The 20,000-nt window shown below is 51.5% G+C and overlaps 1 pseudogene across 1 annotated transcript in view; it reads left to right on the forward strand.

Annotated features, from left to right (window-relative positions):
* The window catches only part of LOC311360720 (abl interactor 1-like), a 28,478-nt pseudogene that overhangs the window by 4,889 nt on the left and 3,589 nt on the right, over window positions 1-20,000 (forward strand). The window contains exons 2-7 of the transcript XR_014684199.1: window positions 45-212; window positions 5,956-6,132; window positions 10,447-10,553; window positions 15,570-15,710; window positions 18,225-18,325; window positions 19,284-19,517. The product of XR_014684199.1 is annotated as an abl interactor 1-like (transcript). The remainder of the gene's footprint in view (window positions 1-44; window positions 213-5,955; window positions 6,133-10,446; window positions 10,554-15,569; window positions 15,711-18,224; window positions 18,326-19,283; window positions 19,518-20,000) is intronic.

Below are 20,000 nucleotides of genomic sequence, written 5' to 3' on the forward strand. Positions count from 1 at the left end.
CCTCCTCCTCCTCCTCCTCCTCCTCCTCCTCCTCCTCCGCCCAGGCTCAGGACAAGCGCAAGGCCCTGGAGGAGACCAAGGCGTACACCACGCAGTCCCTGGCCAGCGTGGCCTACCAGATCAACGCCCTGGCCAACAACGTGCTGCAGCTGCTGGACATCCAGGCCTCGCAGCTTCGCCGCATGGAGTCCTCCATCAACCACATCTCCCAGGTAGGCCGGCCCACGCCTACACACGCCTACACACGCCTACACACGCCTACACACGCCTACACACGCCTACACACACCGGCCCACGCCTACATACGCCTACACACGCCTACACACCGGCACGCGCCTACACACGCCTACACACACCGGCACACGCCTACATACGCCCCCCTACCGACCGGGAGTCTGCGGGAGGTCACCGGCTCTTATGGAGGAGACAGAAGAGAAACGGCCTTTCCCTTTTCCTTCAACGTCTACTAGGTGAATTTGCGTCTTGTACCGTTACTGTTGAGTCATTTGGCAGACGCTTGTATCTGAAGTGACTTGAAGTGAATTCAGAAACGTGCGTCAATAAGGAGCAGGTCAGGTCATTGTGCCGAAGGAATGCGGATACATGTTGGCTGTTGACATTGGGGATGGACCCCCGGAACATTCTGGAAACCCCCTAGACCACTCCACCCCCTACTGTCACCACCGGTGAAGACAGGAGGAGGGGGACGTTAGGGCGTTGCTGGAGCGGTGGTTTAGATTTAGCAATGGTGACGTGATAATGTTCCACAAGTCAGTGGAATTGAAACAGCACTCAACTGCTGGTTGGTGGACGAGCTGTTTTGTACTGAAGATACGTTAAACAGAACAGATGTTGCAGCAACAGCAGGTTACCGTCAAGATACCTTAGAGAGCTGCTTTCAACTTCCATTAATGTGGCTGAAATGGCCTGAGTTGTGTTTATGTTGACGGGGTTGTTATGCTGGAAGGTTTCTGTACTGTTTGGACACAGACACGTATACAGTGGTGGAACAAACTGGCCTTCACTGAATAAAACACACACACGCACGCAGACACATACACCCAGACACACACACCCAGACACACACACACACACACACACACACACCCTGTTTAAGAGCACTGAAACCCATTCACAAGCATTCATTATACACACAGACAAGACAGAGGGAATGGGTCAGGGTGGATCTGCCAATCCTACACAACCTTTCACATCAACATGTCTCATCAGCAGTCTCTCGCTTCCTCTGCTCCCAGCACTCTCTCTCTCTCTCTCTCTCTCTCTCTCTCTCTCTCTCTGTCCCTCTCTCTCTCTCTCTCTGTCCCTCTCTCTCTCGTCCTCACTCTCTCTCGCCCTTTACACAATAATTCTTGCCCTCTCTCTCGCTCACCGCTCACTCTCCTCTCTCACTTTGTCTACCCCTCTTTCTCTCTGTCTCTCTCGCTCTCTCTCTCTCTCTCTCTCTCTCTCTCTCTGTGTCTCTCTCTGTCTCTCTCTCTCTCGCTCTCTCTGTGTCTCTCTCTCTCTCTCTCTCTCTCTCTCTCTCTCTCTCTCTCTCTATCAATGTAGCCTGCCTATTGCCACTAACCAATCAGCCATTTCACACAGTCAACAAACGGGCTCAGACTGATGCACTCTTTTCAGATCATCTGTGATTGTTCAGATGTATTTTCCTCCCAGTTGTTTCCCCCCTGCTCAGCCTCCTCAGCCAGTGTGTAATGGCCCTCACGCTCCAGATAATGACACACTGGGTCAACGACATGGCCACGGCAGCCCTCAATTACAGAATATAATATATAACAAGTTGGATGCAACCTGACCTGTGTGGGTGCCATACTCTCCTCTACTACTAGAACGTGTGTTTGGATCCGGGCCGGTTGACTGAGCTGTTTGGTGGAAGCAAGTGGCCGTTACGCTGCCTCGTGAATGTTTACACGATAAAAGCTGCTGTTTATGTCTCTGATAATGTGATTGTGATGGCCTTGGCTGCTGTTGGTCGGAAAGAGCAAAATATAGACGCGGGCAAAAGCACCACCAGCACAGGTTTAGGGCTGGAGCAATACATGGAACTGATGTAACAACAGCATACAGCACTTTATTGGATTAAAGAGAGAGAGAGAGTAGAGGGAGAGGGTAGGGGGAGAGACAGTAAAGATTCAGAGAGAAGGTGTATGATTCTGTTCTCTCCGGTTCGAGTGTCTACAGTGTCTGGTTTGATCCAGAGGCCTGGTATACAGAGAAAGAGTGTAACGCTGTTACTCACAATACGACTCTGTTTCTCCGCAGCCACTGACACACTGCGGGTGTGACAGAGTTAGGGCCGTTCCTGGTTGAAGGATGGGGGTAGGCCTGGCCAATAAATCAATAAATGATCGTATTGTGAATTGATAGACTTTTGATCAATATCAACAATATCAAAAATGGGTTTGTTACACAAATACGGTTCCATACTTCTTTACAATATCTGTTTTTCATCGTTGTATCGACATTGGAGTATTGATCAATGAAGAACAGTGGAAGGTCGTATTAAGTGTTAAACAGGAGTGTTTAAATCCAGCATGGTCATTCCTAGTCTTTTTAGGTCATTCAAATGATCAATAGTTATCGATATCGATCAGCCATTTCAGCCATAAGGCCCAGGTCTATATGGGGGTCTGTTGTTTCAGCATTGTTGGCTTCTTCTGCCATGTCATCGATCTCCTCTCCTCTCCTCTCAGCACTAACTATAGCGCCCAACATAATACATGCTGCTTCTCGTCTCCCAGGCCTTCCTGCTCGCTCTCTCCATGGTTTTCTGGACTCTGTCTCCATGTCTGTTGTCCGGCTCTCGCAGCCAATCGCGGACAGGAAATCAGGCAGGCCGCTTTCGCCCTATCCCTGCTGGGTGTGACCACTCGATTTCCTCTCCTGCAGACATAGCTAGAATATTAATTCACTTCCAGTTCACTTTGGCCTCAGTTGCCCTCGCTCTTTCTCTCAGACCGTCTCTCCCTCTCACCATCTCTCTCAGTAGTGCGTTGGCGCATTGGTTCTACATGCTGAAACGCTTCATTCACCTCATTCTCTTTATCCGTGGGTCTTGTCATGATGGCGTGGGAAAACCGTGCATAATCAGATTTTATAGATATATTTATAGATATATTCGTTTTTATTAGAGAGAGAGAGAGAGAGACAGGTGTGTTGAGGGTGGAGGTCGGTCCGATGCAGTCTGCTGCCAGTCCACGTGGGCTGGCCGTTATCAGATCAGTACAGTCACTCTAATGCTGACATTCAGGCCTTGCACAAAGGACAGATAATAGGTAATAATAATAGCAATAGCTCCTTGGCCTTACACATGAAGCAGAGTGTGTCCTTCTTGCCAAAGCAGATATGATGAACATCCTCTTTCTATATAAGTATAAATCATCATTTTAAGAAGGCATGTACCCAAGGTAAATATATGAAGTAGGATCTGTCAAAGACAGACAGACCGGGTCCGGGCCCCGTGGGAGGGTCGCCGGGTTCAGCCCCGATGCGACGGCTGGCTGGTGATTGATGTGTGACCTCATTGCTGTGCGGATCAAGTGCAACTTATGTGCACATGCACGCACACAGACACAGACACGGCCACGGAGCACACACACACACACACGCACACAGACACAGACACGGCCACGGAGCACACACACACACACACGCACGCACGCACACAGACACAGACACGGCCACGGCCACGGAGCACACACACACACACACACACACACACACACACACACACACACACACACACGCACGCACGCACACAGACACAGACACGGCCACGGAGCACACACACACACACACACACACACGCACGCACACAGACACAGACACGGCCACGGAGCACACACACACGCACACACACACACGCACGCACACAGACACAGACACGGCCACGGAGCACACACACACGCACACACACACACACACACACGCACGCACACAGACACAGACACGGCCACGGAGCACACACACACACACACACACACACACACACACACACACACACACACACACACACATTTGATCTCTCTTCACACTCTCATGTAGGGCATTAAGTTCACATGATATAAATTACAAGCAACCCTCGCTAGATCACTTCTGTTGCCTCTCACTCTCGCTCTCTCTATCCCTCGCCCTCGCCGTCGCCCTTTTAATGTCTCTGCATCCTCTCACACTCACACACACAGACAGACACACACACACACACACACACACACATACACACACACAGACACACACACAGACACACAGACACACACACAGACACACATACACACACACACACACACACACAGAGACACACACACACACACACACACACATGCACAAACACATACAGACGCGCACGCACACACGCACAACCACATAGAAACACACACAATCCTCCATCAGCATTCATCATCTCTCAGTCCCCGAGGGAACATCAGACGGAGGGGGACAGCAGCCAGCGTCCAAACAGCTCGCCGTGACAGACAGCAGAGGAGAGGAGAGAGAAGGCTGTCAGACGTCCAGTCTGGATGGGAGGAAACCTCTTAAAGCTTTCTTCAGGGTCTTAAAGAAAAGAGAGACGACAAGGCCAGTAGGGCTTAAAACTGTAAAACATTGTCGGTTTATTTCGCTTTTTCACGAGCAGTGCAGATAAACGGAAGGCTTGGGCGTTAATATTATTTAACTGACTCTGATGGTGTGTACTGTATGAAGATCAATTCGAGCTTATACAGGAGAGCCCTGAAAAAATATGGTTGACAAAAGGATCGACAGTTAATTACATTATTGCGGCGTATCACTGCCAAAAACGGGGCAGAAATGTCCTCTTCCACGCAAATGATTGCGATCACGTCTAGTGCAGTCGCACGCAGTCAGGAGAGAGAGGTCCTTGAGTGGGTAGGTAAAGTTAAGCAGCACACAGCCGACCCCCCCCCCCCCCCCCCCCCCCCCCCATTCGACACATGCTGTCTTTCCTCTCATGCTCGCTGTGATTGGTTCTGCTCAGGCAATGGTTTTCTTTTAGGAGCTGAGCGATGGCAGTCGTATGGGTGAATGTGATTGGTCCATTGAATCACGTGATTTGTTGCTTTTATCGATCACATTTAAAATGTGACTTCTCTGAGTCCAGAGAAATTGCCGTAGAAACTCCTCATGTAGGGAGCGGTTACATTTTCTATTTAGTTTTTACTATTATATATAAACTAGGGATGGGTCAGAATATTCGATTATTCGATTATTCGTTCCCGAGGATCAAAGCCGATTTTTAACATTTGGACCGTTAACATTTTTTCCCATTCAAATAAACAAAAATTAACGGACTGAACTAATGTTGGTTCTGTAGCACTATTACAACACGAACACTGATCACTATTAAAGTTTGTTTTTTTTGCGTTTAAGATATTAAGTGATTTCTTGCCGATGATCCATGGCTGCCTTTGTGAATGTCGGCACACATCGAATAATCGATTATTCGTTCATACCACCCACTGATTATTCGACCATGAAAAATTTGAGTTATTCACATCCCTAATATAAACATAGATGTGCTGATGCAGCGACAGTGTCACTGTGTCTGACACTGTCGCTGATCTCTTGTTCTGCACATGATCATCTCTGACTCATCATTAACCTTAAACTACGTTACATTGTCAAACCCAGTCACCGATGGGTTTGACAATTTATATGCGTCTTACATCCAGACACTGGATATTAGACAACACTTTTGTGACCGTAGTATTGTGACAGGCTGTCCCTTCAAGTCATCAAACGGAACATATGACGTAAGCTGTCATTGTGCCAGATTGAGATATTGTCCATCTCTCCACACACACACACACACACACACTGACACACAAGTATGGAAATCCATCACATGGATTGGTCACACACAGGAGCGTCCGTGGCGTGAGTGTGAAGCGTGTGCTGTGGCCTCCTCTCCCCCCCCAGACGGTGGACATCCACAAAGAGAAGGTTGCCAGGCGCGAGATCGGCATCCTGACCACCAACAAGAACACAGCGCGCACCCACAAGATCATCGCCCCCGGCAACATGGAGCGTCCGGTGCGCTACATCCGGAAGCCCATTGACTACACGCTGCTGGACGACGTGGGCCACGGCGTCAAAGTAAGAGTCCCCCCGCACTGACACACACACACACAGCGTCAAAGTAAGAGTCCCCCCGCACTGACACACACACACAGGGCGTCAAAGTAAGAGTCCCCCCGCACTGACACACACACACACAGTGTCAAAGTAAGAGTCCCCCGCACTGACACACACACACACAGGGCGTCAAAGTAAGAGTCCCCCCGCACTGACACACACACACACAGGGCGTCAAAGTAAGAGTCCCCCCGCACTGACACACACACAGGGCGTCAAAGTAAGAGTCCCCCCGCACTGACACACACACACACAGCGTCAAAGTAAGAGTCCCCCCGCACTGACACACACACACGGTGCCAAAGTAAGAGTCCCCCCGCACTGACACACACACAGGGCGTCAAAGTAAGAGTCCCCCTCTCCCACTGACCCCATTGGGACGGCGGTGAAATAAAAGCTTTTCTTCTATTGAAAGACCACTTCCTCGGTCCGTGGGGGTTCCAATACGCTTGCCAACAGAATCGAGGGGATTCTTGAACCAAGCGCGCGGGGCTGTTCAGCCTGCTGGCTACACGCTACGAGCTAACCCGCTAGCTGCGCGGCTCATCATTAAGACACGTCGAGCCCAGCTCTGTGTTCCAGATCAATTCTGCCCGGGGAGGGAAACACGTGTTTATGGTCAGATCACACCTCGCTCTCTGACAGTGACCGATGGCGGGCCGACGTGATGGGCCCTGAGGCTCCGTGGCTGATCAATAGCTCTGTCTTTTAGTTCATTTAGCACAATGGGGAGGCGGGGGAACGGACCCACTGAGGCTGAGAGCCAACCAGGGCTGGGGACGGCATTTCTTGTGTGTGTTTGTGTGTGATTGTGTGATTGTGTGTGTGTGTGTGTGTGTGTGTGTGTGTGTGTGTGTGCGTGTGTGTGTGTGTGTGTGTGTGTGTGTGTGTGTGTGTGTGTGTGTGAGTGTGTGTGTGTGTGTGTGTGTGTGTGTGTGTGTGTGTGTGTGTGTGTGTGTGTCCTCCCATTGAACTGTATAAAATATTCTTTCAACCCTTCTCCTGCCTCGTTCTTTAATCTCTCTCAACCCTCCTCATCCGGTCACAGACTGTGTGTCTCACTGTGTGTGTGTGTGTCTAGTGTGTGTCTCACTGTGTGTGTGTCTAGTGTGTGTCTCACTGTGTGTGTGTGTGTGTGTCTAGTGTGTGTCTCACTGTGTGTGTGTGTGTGTGTGTGTGTCTAGTGTGTGTCTCACTGTGTGTGTCTAGTGTGTGTCTCACTGTGTGTGTGTGTCTAGTGTGTGTCTCACTGTGTGTGTGTGTCTAGTGTGTCTCACTGTGTGTGTCTAGTGTGTGTCTCACTGTGTGTGTGTGTGTCTAGTGTGTGTCTCACTGTGTGTGTGTGTGTCTAGTGTGTGTCTCACTGTGTGTGTGTGTCTAGTGTGTGTCTCACTGTGTGTGTGTGTCTAGTGTGTCTCACTGTGTGTGTCTAGTGTGTGTCTCACTGTGTGTGTGTCTAGTGTGTGACTATCAGAGCTTGTGTTGCATGTATCGATTGCTCCAGTTCCTGGTTTCTCGCTGTGTGTCTGATAGTGGTCGCTTGTTCACTTTTAAATCTCCTCTGAGGCAACTTCCTTTGCCCCCCCCCCCCAACCCCCCCCCCATCCCATACACACACAAACAGCATACACACACACACACACACACACACACACACACACACACACACACACACACACACACACCTCCATCAGTGAATACTAAAGCCTTGGCATGGGGCGTTATGCTAATGAACCTAAACAGGCCTTAAATGGACCTTTGTTTAAATGATCACCAGGAGAGTTAGAAAACCAAAGAAAATGTATGTATGTTTTTTGTGTGATACTAAGTTAGAATATTTAATTTATTTAAATGCTGTTCTTGTCTATTTGAAAGCAGTGTGAGGTTAGGTGCGAGGGGGAGAGGGAGAGACAGAGAGAGAGAGAGAGAGAGAGAGAGAGAGGGGGGGGGGTGGAGACAGATAGCGAGAGAGGGAGAGACAGAGAGAGAGAGAGAGAGAGAGAGACAGAGAGAGAGAGAGAGAGAGAGGGGGGAGACAGAGGGAGAGAGAGAGGGGGGAGACAGAGAGAGAGAGAGAGGGGGAGACAGAGAGAGACAGAGAGAGCGGGGTGGAGACAGAGCGAGAGAGAGAGAGAGAGGTAGAGCGAGAGAGACAGACAGAGACATAGAAAGAGAGGGGGGGGGAGACAGAACGAGAGAGAGAGAGGGGGGAGACAGAGAGAGAGAGGGGGGGAGACAGAGAGAGAGAGGGGGGGAGACAGAGAGAGACACAGAGAGAGAGAGAGAAAGGGGAGAGATCAGATTCCCTTAAGAAACGTATTAGACAGGAACATGTGGGTGTCACACACACACACACACACACACACACAGGGATCTCTTCACAGTCTGTGTGATATCTGTGAATAATTTAGATCCATCGATTAGCCGAAACCCACCACACCAACCGTAAACACAGGGGGACGTGTGTGTGTGTGTGTGTGTGTGTGTGTGTGTGTGTGTGCGCACATATCAGCGTGTAATATCAAGTGAGTCTTTAACAGCCCCTGGCTCTGCCAAGCCTGTCGTTGGGACAGCTGTGAGCAGGACCGCGCGCTGGGCGTAGGGCGCGCTGGGCGTAGGGCCCGCTGGGCGTAGGGCGCACTGGGCGTAGGGCGCGCTGGGCGTAGGGCGCGCTGGGCGTAGGGCGCGCTGGGCGTAGGGCGCGCTGGGCGTAGGGCGCGCTGGGCGTAGGGCGCGCTGGGCGTAGGGCGCGCTGGGCGTAGGGCGGGCTGGGCGTAGGGCGCACTGGGCGTAGGGCGCGCTGGGCGTAGGGCGCGCTGGGCGTAGGGCCCGCTGGGCGTAGGGCGCGCTGGGCGTAGGGCGAGCTGGGCGTAGGGCGGGCTGGGCGTAGGGCATGCTGGGCGTAGGGCGCGCTGGGCGTAGGGCATGCTGGGCGTAGGGCGCGCTGGGCGTAGGGCCCGCTGGGCGTAGGGCGCACTGGGCGTAGGGCGCGCTGGGCGTAGGGCCCGCTGGGCGTAGGGCGCGCTGGGCGTAGGGCGCGCTGGGCGTAGGGCCCGCTGGGCGTAGGGCGCGCTGGGCGTAGGGCGCGCTGGGCGTAGGGCCCGCTGGCGTAGGGCCCGCTGGGCGTAGGGCCCGCTGGGCGTAGGGCGCGCTGGGCGTAGGGCGCGCTGGGCGTAGGGCGCGCTGGGCGTAGGGCGCGCCGCGGGGCGCTGGTGGAGGTACGGTGACGTACGGCCACACTAACAGCCGGCCCCGCCGGGCCCCGCCGCACCGGGCCGGGCCGTCTGCCGCTCGCCCGCTGCAGCGCGGGGTGTCGGGGGGGGGGGTTAGCGTTCGTCACAACCACAGCTACTGCTCGCTCCTCGTCTCACAGCTGATGAACTGAGCGCAGCCAGCGCTCTGTGAGCGGACCGTCTGCAGCGACCGGCGCGTTGGTCCTTCTTGTGTGGCTGCATTTAAAAAAAAAAAAATGATAGAATTGGCTCCGGCTTAGCACTGTGATAATGCTCCTCTGTCCACTCACCCCTATTCACCATTAACCAATGAGCATGTCTGTTTTCTCTCTCTCTCTCTCTCTCTCTCATCTCTCTCTCTCTCTCTCTCTCTCTCTCTCTCTCTCTCTCTCTCCTCCTTGTCTCTCGCCTGCTTACAATCAGTGGCTTAAGGCCAAGGTAAGAACCAGTTGACTCTACTTTACTAACTCTGTCTGTCTTGCCCTCTGCTCTTCACAAACACTCGTCTGGTATCACATGTTGCCCACTGTGTGTTGGGATGTGATGTCAGGGATTAGAATACATACGGAAACGCAGATTAAGGAAGGATTTGCAAATGTGTTTGTATTTCTGTTAACGAGAAGAGAATATCTTGCTGCCTTCCAACCTGTCCTCCTGTCTGTCTGTCTGTCCGTCCTGCTGTCTGTCTGTCTGTCTGTCTGTCTGTCTGTCCGTCCGGCTGTCTGTCTGTCTGTCTGTCTGTCCTCCTGTCTGTCTGTCTGTCCATCCGGCTGTCTGTCTGTCTGTCTGTATTTCTGTCTGCCTGTCGGTATATCTCACACGTTTCCTGGTCTTTTCCCAGTGTTTTCCCCCAAACAGCATCCATAAACAAATCCAAAGGGATTGGATGAAATGATCTGCTAAATGACCCAGTGTGTGTGTGAAGGTCCAGTGTAGTTAAAGACCCGTCCAGAGGCCTGTAGCAGGTGTCGGGGGTCTGTCTGTCTGACTGCTCTCTGCTGTAGAGTTCACTCCCTTCTCTCTCCCTCCTCTCCCTCTCCAGCAACAGGGGAACAACGCGGCAGGACGCGGGGGGGGCACGCTGTCCAGGACCAACCCCCCCACCCAGAAGCCGCCCAGCCCCCCCATGGCGGGCCGCGGCACCCTGGGGTGAGCGCCTACTTCCTAACAGCGTTGATGGGTTTGAAAACGCCAGCGTAGACTCCAGTCCATGCTGCGTGCTATGCTAATCAGGTTGTCATCCCAATTACAGGGCGTCGCTTCAGAGCGTTTTAGAAATCAAAGCCTATTCCTGGGCTTCAAAAGGCCCAATCATCGGGAAGTGATTGCACGTTATGGCTTATGAGGTTGTCATAAACCGACACAAATGTATTTCTGATGGTGCCTCTGTTGAGTGTTTAGTGGAGGCTTCTCCAGTGAGGAGAGGGAGGAAGATCCTCCTTTACATTGTTGAGAATAAAAGTGTAGATTGCCCAGACTACTGTAATGAATTAATGCCCTTAAATATGACTACTTTAATGCCTTTGTACGTGTAATGTTCGTTTCCCTGGTAAAGGGACATTAGCACCCCCTATTGCCTATTGGATATTACTGCGGGGAGGACGTTCCTCCTCAGCCTCCATTGACTCCCAGTCATTTCTCGGGATAACATGGGGGTCAATGGGAGAGAGGAGGAAAGTCCTCCTCTGAGTGGGTGGACTAGCTAAGGGATCTGATTTGCAACGTCTATTCACGAATAGGCTGGAGCCCTGGCTGCGCTATGAACCAATAAGCAGGAGCCCTGGCTGTGGAGCAGCCCGGAGGGAGGGTTTATCTCCTCAAGTCTCTAGGCTACGAGAACCAACAAACCCGCTTGTATGCCTCGTTTCCACCGAGCAGTGCGCTACTGTTCGTTGCGGTACAGTGCGGCTCTGTTCACTTATATTGGTGTTTCCACCACCAAAAGTCCGCCGAAATAAACGCACTGAGTCTACCTATGTTTTGATACTCCTCCGTTGGGTTACCAAGCCGTCTGAAAGGGTGGCGAAAACGTGGAGTTACACTCGCAGTTATTCTGAAATCACTTGAAAAATATCCCGTTTGGTATGACCAGGTCACTGATATCTTTGCAACACAAACAGCGAGGAGGATTGACTTGATCTATAAATGAAGTCCCTCCATCTTATTTGGCTTAACACCATGACCAACATTCTGAAACATCCATTAACATCCACATTTGCCTCAAACAATGTTAGGCTTACAGCCCATGTCAATAGTTGTGAAATGCTGTTCTTGTTGTTCTTTTAATCATTTGTTACTCTGACCGTTCTGTTTGATATTGTGGAAAGGATGTTAGTGAATGATTCAGAGCATGATGCATTTTAAATGGCATCACTTTTGGTCTTGTGTCTTCATTTTTCTTAAAACAATCCTCATCATCATCCTCATCGTCGTCCGCTTATCCGGGGTCGGGTCGCGGGGGCAGCAGCTCAAGCAGGGGGCCCCAGACTTCCCTTTCCCGGGCCACATTGACCAGCTCTGACGGGGGGATCCCGAGGCGTTCCCAGGCCAGTGTTGAGATATAATCTCTCCACCTAGTCCTGGGTCTTCCCCGGGGTCTCCTCCCCACTGGTCGTGCCTGGAACACCTCCCAAGGGAGGCGTCCAGTGGGCATCCTTACCAGATGCCCGAACCACCTCAACTGACTCCTTTCTAAGCAAAGGAGCAGCGGCTCTAATCCGAGTTCCTCCCGGATGACTGAACTTCTCACCCTATCCCTAAGGGAGAAGCCAGCCACCCTCCTGAGAAAACTCATCTCGGCCGCTTGTATCCGCGATCTCGTCCTTTCGGTCATCACCCACCCCTCATGACCATAGGTGAGGGTAGGAACGAAGATCGACCGGTAGATCGAGAGCTTTGCCTTGCGGCTCAGCTCTCTTTTCGTCACAACAGTGCGGTACAGCGAACGCAATACCGCCCCCGCTGCTCCGATTCTCCGGCCAATCTCACGCTCCATCGTACCCTCACTCGCGAACAAGACCCCGAGGTACTTAAACTCCTTCACTTGGGCTAAGGACTCATTTCCTACCCGGAGAGGGCAATCCACCGGTTTCCTGCTAAGAGTCATGGCCTCAGATTTAGTGGTGCTGATCTTCATCCCAGCCGCTTCACACTCGGCAGCCAGCCGATCCAGTGAGTGCTGAAGGTCACAGGCCGATGATGCCATTAGGACCACATCATCTGCAAAGAGCAGTGATGCGATCCTCAGATCACCGAACTGCAACCCCTCCCCACCACGACTACGCCTCGATATCCTGTCCATGAATATCACAAACAGGATTGGTGACAAGGCGCAGCCCTGGCGGAGGCCAACACCCACCGGGAACGGAACTGATTGGCTGCCGAGAATGCGGACACAGCTCTCGCTTTGGGAGTACAGAGATTGGATGGCCCTGAGGAATGAACCCCTTACCCCGTACTCCCGCAGCACCTCCCACAGTTTCTCCCGGGGGACCCGGTCATATGCCTTCTCCAAATCCACAAAACACATGTAGACCGGATGGGCATACTCCCAGGCCCCCTCCAGGATCCTTGCGAGAGTGAAGAGCTGATCCGTAGTTCCACGTCCAGGGCGGAAACCGCATTGTTCCTCTTCAATCTGAGGTTCGACAATCGGCCGAACCCTCCTTTCCAGCACCTTAGAGTAGACTTTCCCAGGGAGGCTGAGAAGTGTGATACCCCGGTAATTGGCACACACTCTCCGGTCCCCCTTTTTGAACAGGGGAACCACCACCCCGGTTTGCCACTCCTTTGGCACTGTACCAGACTCCCACGCAATGTTGAATAGGCGTGTCAGCCAAGACAGCCCCTCAACACCCAGAGCCTTTAGCATTTCTGGCTGGATCTCATCAATCCCTGGGGCTTTGCCACTGCGGAGATGTTTAACTACCTCAGTGACTTCCACCAGGGAAATTGACGATGAACCACCATCAACCTCGAGCTCTGCCTCCAACATAGAGGACGTGTTAGTCGGATTCAGGAGTTCCTCAAAGTGTTCCTTCCAACGTTCGACTACCTCCTCAGTCGAGGTCAACAGAGTCCCACCCTTACTGTACACAGCTTGGATGTTTCCCCGTTTCCCCCTTCTGAGGTGTCGGATGGTCTTCCAGAAACACTTTGGTGCCGACCGAAAGTCCTTCTCCATGTCCTCTCCGAACTTCTCCCACACCCGCTGCTTAGCCTCCGACACGGCAGCGGCTGCAGCCCTTCGAGCCTGCCGGTACCCTGCAACTGCGTCAGGAGTCCTCCGGGATAACATACCCCGGAAGGCCTCCTTCTTCAGTCGGACGGCTTCCCTGACCACCGGTGTCCACCACGGTGTCCGAGGGTTACCGCCCCTTGAGGAACCTAAGACCCTGAGGCCACAGCTCACCACCGCAGCTTCAGCAATGGAGGCTTTGAACACTGCCCACTCTGGCTCAATGCCCCCAACCTCCACAGGGATGCTAGAAAAGCTCCGCCGGAGGTGTGAGTTGAAGATCTCTAGGACGGGAGCCTCCTCCAGACGTTCCCAATTCACCCGCACTACCCGTTTGGGCTTACCAGGTCTGTCCAGACTCTTCCCCCATTCCCTGATCCAACTCACCACCAGATGGTGGTCGGTTGACAGTTCCGCCCCTCTCTTCACCCGAGTGTCCAAAACATACGGCCTCAGATCAGATGACACGATCACGAAATCGATCATCGATCTTCGGCCTAGGGTACTCTGGTACCAGGTACACTTATGAGCACCCTTATGTTCGAACATGGTGTTCGTTATGGACAATCCATGGCTAGCACAGAAGTCCAGTAACAAACGACCACTAGGGTTTAGATCAGGGAGGCCGTTCCTCCCCACCACGCCTCTCCAGGTGTCTCCATCGTTGCCCACGTGGGCGTTGAAGTCTCCCAGCAGAACTACGGAGTCCCCTACCGGAGCCCCATACAGGACTCCATTCAGGGTCTCCAAGAAGGCCGAGTACTCTGAACTGCTGTTCGGTGCATATGCACAAACAATAGTCAGAGTTTTCCCCCCCACCACCCTTAGGCGTAGGGAGGCGACCCTCTCATCCACCGGGGTAAACTCCAACACCGCGGCACTCAGCCGGGGGTTTATGAGTATCCCCACACCCGCCCGGCGCCTCACGCCCTGGGCAACTCCAGAGAAGAATAGAGTCCAACCCCTATCCAGGAGTACGGTACCAGAGCTGAGACTGTGCGTAGAGGTGAGCCCCACCAGATCTAACTGGTAGCGCTCCACCTCCCTCACAAGCTCCGGTTCCTTTCCCCACAGTGAGGTAACGTTCCACGTCCCCAGAGCCAGCTTCTGCCGCTCGGGTCTGGTCCGTCGGGACCCCTGCCTTTCACTGCCACCCATGTGGCAGCGCACCCGACCCCAGCGGGTCTCCCTGCAGGTGGTGGGCCCACAGGGCTCTTAAAACAATTGTAGCTGAAAAAGCTGCCCTGGAGGTGGGGGGGGCCACAGCTACAATTAAAACAATTGTAGCTGAAAATAAACATAGCCAAATTACAACCAATAGCTTCAGTCATTGAGGGCAAAAATTTTTTTATTTAGTTTTACAAATCAAGAGTAGGCCTGATTTGACTAATTGGCTTTGCATCCTTTCCTTCTGCCCTAGTAGTCCAAGACATGCTGCCCACCAGCTTTCAAAGTACAACGCTGCCACTGGTGGATTTGTATCAATTCTATTCACATAATTATCCCTCCCTGCTATTTTGTAGTTCACCAAAACACCCTGAAACAACTTGAGTCTCACATACTTATGCCACCATACGCCACTAACAATGCAAGCAGGCCAATGGCAACCAAGCGCGCAGTCCTCCCTCCCTCACTTTAAAAGCCACCAGCCGCCACTGGTCCACGGTGTGCTGGGTTTGGTGTGAGGGTCTAGTCACGCTCACAGTTTGGATACACACAGGTTATGTCCTCCTCAATGCACAGGACTTTTGTGAGTCCTCCATACTATTTTTATTGATATCAATCTCTCCCTCTGTGCCATCCTTTACCTCTCCCCTCCATCCAACGTCCACGCCCTACCTCCATTCTCCCCTCCCACCTCCCCCCCCCCTCTCTCTCCCTCTCTCTCTCTCTCTCTCTCGACCTCTGTCTCTCTCTCTCCCATCCAGGCGCAACACCCCCTACAAGACCCTGGAGCCGGTGAAGCCCCCTGTGGTGCCCAACGACTACATGACCAGTCCTGCGCGTCTGGGCAGCCAGAACAGCCCCGCACGCACCGCCTCGCTGAACCAGAGGCCCCGCACCCACAGGTACGGCCCCCTGAACCAGAGGCCCCCACAGGTACGGCCCCCTGAACCAGAGGCCCCCACAGGTATGGCCCCCTGAACCAGAGGCCCCACAGGTATGGCCCCCTGAACCAGAGGCCCCCACAGGTATGGCCCCCTGAACCAGAGGCCCCCACAGGTATGGCCCCCTGAACCAGAGGCCCCCACAGGTATGGCCCCCTGAACCAGAGGCCCCCACAGGTATGGCCCCCTGAACCAGAGGCCCCCACAGGTATGGCCCCCTGAACCAGAGGCCCCCACAGGTATGGCCCCCTGAACCAGAGGCCCCGCCCCCACAGGTATGGCCCCCTGAACCAGAGGCCCAACAGGTATGGCCCCCTGAACCAGAGGCCCCCACTGGTATGGCCCCCTGAACCAGAGGCCCCCACTGGTATAGCCCCTGCTCCCAGCTCGTAGGCTAGCAGCTATTAACAACATGCATGACATTATAATGTCATTATTATTACATTATCTATTAACAACATACATGACATTATAATGTAACATACATTACATTATTGTTACATTATCTATTAACAACATACATGACATTATAATGTAACATACATTACATTATTATTACATTATCTATTAACAACATACATGACATAATGTAACATACATTACATTATTATTACATTATCTATTAACAACATACATGACATTATAATGTAACATACATTACATTATTATTACATTATCTATTAACAACATACATGACATTATAATGTAACATACATTACATTATTATTACATTATCTATTAACAACATACATGACATTATAATGTAACATTCATTACATTATTATTACATTATCTATTAACAACATACATGACATTATAATGTAACATACATTACATTATTATTACATTATCTATTAACAACATACATGACATTATAATGTAACATACATTACATTATTATTACTATTATCTATTAACAACATACATGACATTATAATGTAACATACATTACATTATTGTTACATTATCTATTAACAACATACATAACATTATAATGTAACATACATTACATTATTATTACATTATCTATTAACAACACACATGACATTATAATGTAACATACATTACATTATTATTACATTATCTATTAACAACATACATGACATTATAATGTAACATTCATTACATTATTATTACATTATCTATTAACAACATACATGACATAATGTAACATACATTACATTATTATTACATTATCTATTAACAACATACATGACATTATAATGTAACATTCATTACATTATTATTACATTATCTATTAACAACATACATGACATTACTTACGTTTACATTTAGGGCATTTAGCAGACACTTTTATCCAAAGCGACTTGCAATAAGTACAAAATCAGTTACTGACAATAAGCACAATACATCAGTTCTGCAGTCGGTCTGAACGATTCATCGAATTCAAATCAAAATCGCGATGTAATAGAACGAGATATGCAAATCACAAAGGCTGCGATTAAAAAAAAAAAGGTTTTTTTTTGATTTGTTATAGTTAACTGACGTAACTGACAGTAAGATTTATATTTATTTTTAGTTTACAAGTCAATAGTTAAATAAAGATGTTATAATATCAATTAATCTCAACACATCGGCCTAAAGGAAAGAGCAGTTTATATGTTGAGTGCTTCCAATGTTGTGTTGGTCATAAAATAATGATTTATGGCCTTTTTAGTGAATAATACAGAACGTAAGGAACTTAATCAATTAAAAAAAATCGCATATTAAATCGCAATCGCAATATTGGTCAAAATAATAGCAATTACATTATTTCCCCAAATGGTTCAGCCCTATTCTGCCGGAGGCCCCACACCCAAAGGTATAATAATATATATATAATAATATATAATAATAATAATATAATAATAATACATAATAATACAATAAGGATGTAGCCGTCCTCACAGGTCACCAGCCGCCAGCTACGAGCAACAACTGAACACACGTACCACACACACTACACGCCTACAACTGTATGCTGAGGTATGATGTGTGATATAAATGTATTGGCACCAAGTTGTTTGAGAGATCTCCTTGGAGAGAATCAGTCAGTTGAGGGGAGAAGCCCACTCTGCGGCCAATCACACTGAGACGTCAGCGTTAAACTCACACTGTGAAGGAAGTGATCATTTGTCAGTGTATTAAGCTTTGACACATCCTAATCATCGTTATCTTTCTCTTCTGCTCTGCTTGTATGTCTCTCCATCCATCATTCATCCCCTCTGTAACCATCTCCCTATCTCTCTCTCTCTCCCTCCCTCTCTCTCCCCCCCTGTCTCTCTCTCTCTCTCTCTCTCCCTCCCTCTCTCTCCCCCCCTGTCTCTCTCTCTCTCTCTCCCTCCCTCTCTCTCCCTCCCTGTCTCTCCCTCTCCCCCCTGTCTCTCTCTCCCCCCTGTCTCTCTTTCTCTCCCCCCTGTCTCTCTCTCTCTCCCCCCCTCTCTCTCTCTCCCCCCCCTCTCTCTCTCTCTGCAGTGGCAGCAGTGGGGGGAGTGGCAGTAGGGAGAACAGCGGCAGCAGCAGCGTTGGCGTTCCTCTGGCCGTTCCCACTCCCTCCCCGCCCAGCATGGGCCAAGGTAACGTCTCCTGTCCCCCTCTGGTAACGCCCCCTGTCCCCTCTGGAGGTGTCCCCCTCTGGTAACGTCTCCTGTCCCCTCTGGAGGTGTCCCCCTCTGGTAACGCCCCCTGTCCCCCTCTGGAGGTGTCCCCCTCTGGTAACGCCCCCTGTCCCCCTCTGGAGGTGTCCCCCTCTGGAGGTGTCCCCTCTGGAGGTGAGGGGGTGTCCCCCCTGTCCCCTCTGGAGGTGTCCCCTCTGTCCCCTCTGGAGGTGTCCCCCCTGTCCCCTCTGGAGGTGTCCCCTCTGTCCCCTCTGGAGGTGTCCCCTCTGTCCCCTCTGGAGGTGTCCCCTCTGTCCCCTCTGGGGGTGTCCCCTCTGTCCCCTCTGGAGGTGTCCCCTCTGTCCCCTCTGGAGGTGTCCCCTCTGTCCCCTCTGTCCCCTCTGGGGGTGTCCCCTCTGTCCCCCCTGTCCCCCCTGTCCCCTCTGGGGGTGTCCCCTCTGTCCCCTCTGGGGGTGTCCCCTCTGTCCCCCCTGTCCCCTCTGGGGCTGACCTTCCAGAATGTGTTCATCCTGGTGAAAGGCTCCACTGACTTCACTTGACTGATGGAGATGATGATTATTAGCAGTATTAATTATTATTAATTAATTAATTAGTCAGCCACCGCTGTACTCTAACCCTGTAGTGGGTTGCTGCTACGGTACCATGTGCAGCCTGAGGACACGTTATATCATATGACTGAAGATGGTGGCGTTTTCCTCCTTAACATTATTATTATAATTATATTAATGTAGTCCCCCACCGTGTGGAGGCGTAGCACTGCCTTCATTTTGGGAATTCTTAAGCCATGTGCAAAACACAACGGCGTTCAAATTCACGACATTAAGGCGGTGACTCCCAAACACCCCCCTCCCCTACCACGTTTCACTGGAACTACACTGCAGTGTTATTTGACTTTCTCCCCCCCCCCCCCCCGCAGTGGCCCCTGTCCCCGCGGCGGTGCCCCAGGGGCCCGGCCTGGGGCCCATCCCCATGTCCCAGTTCGGCACCATCTCGCGCCAGGTGTCGCGCCACAACTCGTCCTCCACCACCTCCTCGGCCTCCATGGTGTCAGCCACGGGCACCTACCGCCGCGCGCCCTCCCTCAACTCCCAGTTCTCCATCTCCCAGCAGCCCCACCTCAACGGGGGGCCCGCCTACCCCCCCAACCCAGGTAACCACGGCAACCCAGGGGCGCGGTTGGGGGGGGGGGGGGTTAGAGCGGTTATTGCTAGGATAGGCTCTTTTGAAGATGAACAGATGAGAGAGGGAGAGAGAGAGAGAGAGGGGGGGAGAGAGGGGAGAGAGAGAGAGAGTGAGTGAGATAGATAGAGAGAGAGATAGGGGGGCAAGAGAGAGTGAGATAGATAGAGAGAGAGAGGGGAGGCGAGAGAGAGAGATAGGGGGACAAGAGAGAGAGGGGGGAGAGAGAGTGAGATAGAGAGAGATAGGGGGGCGAGATAGAGATAGTGAGATAGAGAGAGAGATAGGGGGGCAAGAGAGAGAGAGAGTGAGATAGAGAGAGAGATAGGGGGGCAAGAGAGAGAGAGAGTGAGATAGATAGAGAGAGAGAGATGGGGGGCAAGAGAGAGAGAGACACACACACACACACCTGAGACACACACACACACACACACACACACACACAGAGGGAGAG

This window comes from Micromesistius poutassou (genome assembly GCF_964030765.1).
Source record: "Micromesistius poutassou genome assembly, chromosome: 16".
In the NCBI taxonomy this organism is placed as follows: Eukaryota; Metazoa; Chordata; class Actinopteri; order Gadiformes; family Gadidae; genus Micromesistius; species Micromesistius poutassou.